Source organism: Coturnix japonica, chromosome 4 (assembly GCF_001577835.2).
Source record: "Coturnix japonica isolate 7356 chromosome 4, Coturnix japonica 2.1, whole genome shotgun sequence".
Taxonomy (NCBI): Eukaryota; Metazoa; Chordata; class Aves; order Galliformes; family Phasianidae; genus Coturnix; species Coturnix japonica.
The window spans coordinates 25,004,762-25,011,139 of record NC_029519.1 but is presented as its reverse complement, the minus strand read 5'-3'; the positions used below and the strand labels follow the sequence as shown (position 1 = coordinate 25,011,139).

The window sequence follows — 6,378 nt, the reverse complement described above, 5'->3', positions numbered from 1 at the left end:
CTGTAATAGACCAGGTGTGATAACATACAAAAATCAGTGTGATCAATAGGTTTGAACCCAAATCTCTCCCTGTATCTTGGACCACTTTTTACTCAGTGTTTTTTTTTGTGAAAAATATGGATGAAATACAGTGCTTAATGCAAAAGACTATGTATTTCAGTCCCTTGTAATAGTTACAAACTACTAAAATTAAAGGATGCTGTGTCATAAAATGGAATTCTTCAGTTGAGCAAACTCATTTAGCACAAAAGTTTGGTATAACACGGAATAATAGCAGTTGTGTAGTAGGACTAGAAAATTTATATTAGGTAAGGGAGTTATTACAAACTGACTATTGTTTTTTGCAGCTCATCTTTTACCTCAGAGTTGAGAAGGAGCCATAGAAGTGAAAAAACACTGAGGAGCATGGTTCTGCATGAAAGATCCTATATGGTAACAAATGGCTTCAGACAACCAAGAGTGTAGGAGGTACATAGATAAATTCATACTCATCAATTTTCCATATTCTTGCATTGTTAGGTGTATTGGAACTGTTGAGTCAGAGCCTGAACCACTGATTGATCACCTGAAGCAAGGACTGAGTCAGCCCTGAGAGCAAATGAGAAGACACCTGTGTGACTGGAAGGGGTAGTACCTGGCTGCACCTCTCTTAGACCCCATTTAAGGGCTGACTGCCACTGGAGGAAGGTTCTCTTTCTGGAGGTCTTTTCCCTTGGTGTTTTCTACTGTGAGCCTAGGGAATAGGTGAGCATTTCATTTTTGATTGTCTGCTTCCACTATGATAATCTCTCTAACTATGAACCTGTAAAATTCCATCCTAACCATGCCACTCTCCTAGTGGCTCATTTTTTAATTGTACATTAGGCACTGTAGTTTTTGCCTGTTTTGGGAGTTCCTTTTAAACAGAGACTATTTTTAAGTTCAAAATGTTATTATTATTATTTAATGAAAATCAATGTACTGTAAAAAGAAAAAATAAATAAAAAAATCAACCACCAAAGACCTTTCACATTTTAAAACAGAAACATCAAGCTATCTTAACTAAAATGGCTTCCAAGACAGACTGAATGGGTAACTTAAGTTTGAAATTCCTAGTCATTAAAGTGTTCATGAAGCATTCTGAAAAATGCATGGAGTTAAGCCTACTGTTCTAAGTGCGGACACACGACACATCACAGAATTTCAGAACTACATACCATTCTGGTAGCATAAATATAAAGATTCCTTTTTACCAAGGAGCAAAGGTAAAGAGAAAGAGTTTGGCTGTTGTTTCAGTACCTGTGAGTATTTGGCAGCTGGAAAGAGGGGATCTATTTAACAGTTAAAGTGTTGAACTGTAAAATAATTGATTGTGGTTGTAGTCAGCTTGCGTGAATCTGCACAACGTCTCTTTTGCCCATCACTTGAGCTGCTACATCAAGATATGTATTGTCATAGATTGGCTAACAGTAGGCTTATGTGCAATTGCATTATATCAAAAAGTCAGAAGATTTTAAAGGCTATCTCTTAATATGAAAAACAGACACAGGTCTAAAGCTAAATATCTCTGTGCCTTTCTTTACAGGTATGTTGAGTGTTTTAAAAAAATAAATACAAAGAATGCTTGAATTGTTAAAACAGAGAAAAATCACAGTAAGCAAAACAGAAAAGCAGGATGGGTTGAATAAATGTATCTGTGATGTCAAATAAAAAGAGTTAAAATATCTTATTTTTAAATGGGTTAATGTCACTCAGAAAAAATACATTTAAGAGGTAAAGATTCAATATATACTATGTTTGTACATGTACAGATTTGTCTTGAAGAAGCTGTCTTTTATTATTTAGATGAGCGTCTTTGGGACAGGAGTTATGTGAGCCCATTCCCTAAATTGTTTAACTTTTTGTGAGAAACAATACAGTGTTATTTTCTTTTCTTGTGTAAGTGTGTTTTTTAGGGACCATGATTCCAATCAGAGACCATGAATATCTGTTGACAGAAAATAGGACCAGCTGGTGCCTCTGCCTGGTACTTTTTACATTTTCTTTAGGGTACTGATTGGGAGGGGAGGGGGAATGGAGGGGAGCTATATACAGAAGACAAGAAACAGAAGTTGTGACTGGAAAAAGACTCAGAGTTGGCTACAGCAGTACTCCACCAGCTGCCATTACAATGTGTATTGTGTACATTTCCACGGTGTAGAATCTAATTCAGTTTTACAGTCAGAAAAGAATAGGAGGCAATCACCAAAGCATCCATCACCAACCAGCATGATAAATAAGCTGTTATTTGTATCATGTATTTAACCTAGTCAAGAGATTTGGACTGGAAAATAAAAGCCTGACTGAAAGGACAGGGTAAAAAAAAAAACAAAACCCTATGTGGAATAACACAGAAAGACAAAGAAATACCTGTTTCTTAGGGCCAGGAGCTCTGCAAAAGTAATATATGATAGTTGTTTATGAGTTTAATTTGAGACTGGAAACTGCATTAGTGTGTGATAGATGGAAAATACCACCAGGTTTATGAGGGTTTGCTGACAAGTTTCCACAAAGGTTTTTGATGTTTGTGATTGTGGAATATTTGCTTATTAGCTATACTTTGAAAGTCATCTTGTATTTAATTAAAAATACAGGGGGACAAAAAGGCTAAAGGAAATGAGTCTATTATTCAGAAGTAACTTGTGAACTTACAGAAAATATTTAATGATATCTAGCCTTTGTCAGATTCAGAGTGGTTTGAGTGCTTCCAAACCAATTATAAAGCTAGTTCCTCAAGGTTATTATGTGCTTAGAAATATTTCTTTTTGTTTGGTTCTGTCATCATCTGAAGACACTTAAACAAATATTTAGTTATTTATGCTGCATATGTGTGAGGGCTGCTCCAAAAATAGTGTTTCCTATTTTATTATGCTGGTGAGTGACATCAGAGGTGGATGCTGGTGGTATGGCAGTAAACACTGAACCATCTCCAATATTCCATTACATTTTGTTGCGGTATGACAGATGGCAGCACAGGGGGCAGTCTGACAAAATGTTTCTTATTCACTTCTGGTGAGTACTAATGGTGGTGGCTCTGTTGAATTTTGTAGCTGAGAAGGTGCTCTAACATACAGTGCTACTGTACTTTTTTTATCTGTAAAATATGGGGGGGAGGGAAGAGGCATTACTTTTGGAGCAGCCTATGTATATAGCAGCCAAACTGTTTCTTGAAATGACTAAAAAAATTCTCTTTTCTAATATACCCTTATAGAATTTTCAAATAATCAATTTTCTCCTATGTCACATCAATGCCTTCTAATATTTTAGACTTGGGAGCCTGAGGGTTTGGCCTTAAATCCCATTAAACTGAAAATCACTGGTATGTGATTAAAAAAAAAAAAAAAAAAGCTGTATGTGATTTTAGGCATATGAAATCCATACTTTTAGCATGCCCTAAATGTGAGGGAAGAAATTTTAAAAAGCTCCTGTTACTGAAGTTAGCACGTATTTGTGTTCCCCATGTTATGGGATTAAGCAAACAACCACAACAAAAGTGTATATTTAGTCATAACTCATCCTTCACATGAAAATGTCATGGCCCAGAGGGCACTCACAAGCATTCCTGCCCCTGGTCAGCCTCACGCAGACCTACAGGTCTGCCCTTGGGCCCTATTTAAGCGTAGCCCCATGCTGTCAGACTTTCTCTGAACTGTGAGGGACTTGCTCTGTTCTGCTGTGGTACTGTGCCTTGCTGGCATAGACCTGCTTGCTGCCCCCTTACCTGAGAGGGGCTGCTGTGTTCCTGCTGTGCTCCAAGGGGTAAGTTAGACACCTGTGTTTTAACACCCACGATCAAATATACAAGTCATTTTTTATTTTTTTATTTTTTTTTCAGAGGAGGCCACAACAACCTTGCTACCAATTATGTGAACAAATCTGGGCAATTTTGCCCCAGAAGCCAAGCCCAAAGTGGAGGTTCCCAGGCCATTTGAGTGGTTGAAGGGAAGCATTTTGATTTAAAGTGATTTCTTCAACATGAAATGTTTAAGGATGGCTTCAGGAAACAGAAAAAGACTGTTTTAGAACTAAATTAAAAGATGAAAAGCTGAAAGGAATGCTCTGAAAAAGAAGACACAAAGCCATTTATGCTGTCAAAAATGGAAATATTTTTGAATGGATGAATTTCTCTGATGGAATTATTTTCCTTCCACTAAAGGAAGTTCTCAAGAAATTTTCTGCTAGCTTTTGTTTTTAGCTGTCTTGTTGCTGTACTAGCTGTGGTTAGAATGCATTCTTTCCCCATTAAAGAAAAAAAACCCACAAAATACCAAGTTAATTTTCTGTTATTTTTAGTCTGTAACTAAGCAAGTATATCAATTTTTATTTTTAATTAATTTATTTTTTTATTAATAGTAAGCATTTTTGCAAGATAATGCTAACAGCAGCCATGGCTTTTAGGTTAACAATGGAGGTTGCATTTTGTAACTCACATTTCAGTTAAATTTTTCAGGTTCAATATCTGAACCCCTTCTTATAAAGGACTTCTATAATTCTAAAACAATTACTTAAAAATACTGACTTGTGTAGAGAAGCTGCAAGTCCAGCTCTCAGTCTTGTACTAGCTCTCTCTGTTCCAGAGGCTGAAAACCCCAGCTTTCAATTTCATATGCTACTTGTTTCAGATCACACCCCGGAAGGAGCTCATCCTTTCTCACTGCCCTCTTTCTCATACTCAATCCAGTACTTTCCCACGCAAATTTCCTCCTCTCAGACTTCCTTCTTGCTTAGCCCACTCTCCAGGTCTTAAAACTCCTCTCACTCTTGAACACTTCCTTCCCATATGTTTGTCCAATACTTCCTTCTGCTCTAATCACATCCTTTCTCAACTTACAGTTTCCACACCTGCTACAATTATTTGCTTGCTGCAGTTGTTTCCTCCTGTTCTCACTGGCCTCTGCCTTCCACAAGCACCATTATTGGGTGCATGTATTCATGACTTTCCTTGCATGGTGTTTGTAACCTGACAATATTTTTTTCCTTGGCTTTCAGAATGGGGAAACTACTGGCTCTCAAAAAGCATGCTCATCTCTGCTCTTCTGGGTTTTCAGAGATATGGACACATTTAATACTCATGCAGGACTCGGGACAGAACTCTCAGGGAAGTAATGCAGAAAACACTAATTAGAAAAGGAGTGAATAGAAGTTTTAAAGCTGGTGAGACTTTAAATTTTCTGTTATTATTTGCAAAAAGTGATGGGTTTTAGTTAAGAATTTGAAACAAGATAAAAATTCAAGTTGTTAACGATAAAACGTTTTTAATTAAAACAAAGGATATTCTGTAGATGGTTTGTGTCACAGTTGTCTAATGTGTCTGTAGGATGGAATAAAAAAGCACACTAAGATTTGTGGAAATTGAAATTTACAATGTAAATAATCTGAATATTCACTATATACAGTGATTGGTGGCCCTGCATGTGGTGGTGGGAGGGGTATGAAACAAGATGATCGTTATGGTCCTTTTCAACCCAGGCCACTCCATGATGCTATTTCTCCATCTAGTTGTTCCAGCTGATTGTTACCAGCGCTGTGCAAGACAGGATGACATTACATGCTGCTTTTCATATTACAGGACTGCAATATGTGCTAAGCAAAACTGTATGAACACAATGTAAGGGGACTAACACTGGAGGAATATCTGATTTCCCTGAACTTTCTGCTATGGCATGGATAAATTTGAAATGACTTGGGAAACTTTGCTTAAACAAAATTACATTATATATTTCTATTTATTTCTACCCTTTCAGGAATTCAGCAAGTAATAAAATTTCCCCCTGCCCTGCACACACAGAAATGCATATAGTCCCTTTTAAATGTGCATGTACAGCACAGAAGTCACATAATTGCTGTATGGGTGTAAGGGAGACACCTACTGGCTGCATAGCTAGATGTATCTTGAGTATATAATTGGTCTCAGCTTGTTTCCATCAGCTGTAAATAGAAGAGAATGACATGCAGAAATTTGACTGTAAGTTACACCTTTCTACTAAAATAAATTACTTAATTTGCTTGTGGGGTGGGTAATGAGAACAAGTATGCTTTTTTTTTTTTTTTTTTTTTTTAGAAGTGATAGCATTTTTTGGCATTTGATACAATAAAATCACAAAAATGAATTAAATGTGTCATGGAGGAAGATGTGGTTAAAATCAAAATGAGCTATGCAGAGTCTGGCCTCATCCCCTTGATTTCCCCCCTTTAGTTTTTTTATAAGACCCCCTCTCAATCTTCTTCAGGCTAAAAAGTCTCTCTGCCCTTCCTCATAAGGGAGGTGCTCCAGGCCACTCTACATTTTTGTGGTCCTCCACTGGATTCCCTCTAGAAGTTTCCTGTCTTTCTTGAACAGGAGAACTGGACACAGTACTC

General features: G+C 37.0%; 1 long non-coding RNA gene across 1 annotated transcript; it reads left to right on the top strand.

The window, feature by feature from the left end:
- Positions 1-547: 547 nt before the first annotated feature.
- On the top strand, positions 548-4,485 carry LOC107313090. The gene is made up of 3 exons (XR_001554797.2): positions 548-744; positions 1,923-2,005; positions 3,854-4,485. It is a non-coding gene; the product is annotated as an uncharacterized LOC107313090 (long non-coding RNA).
- The last annotated feature ends 1,893 nt before the right edge of the window (positions 4,486-6,378 follow it).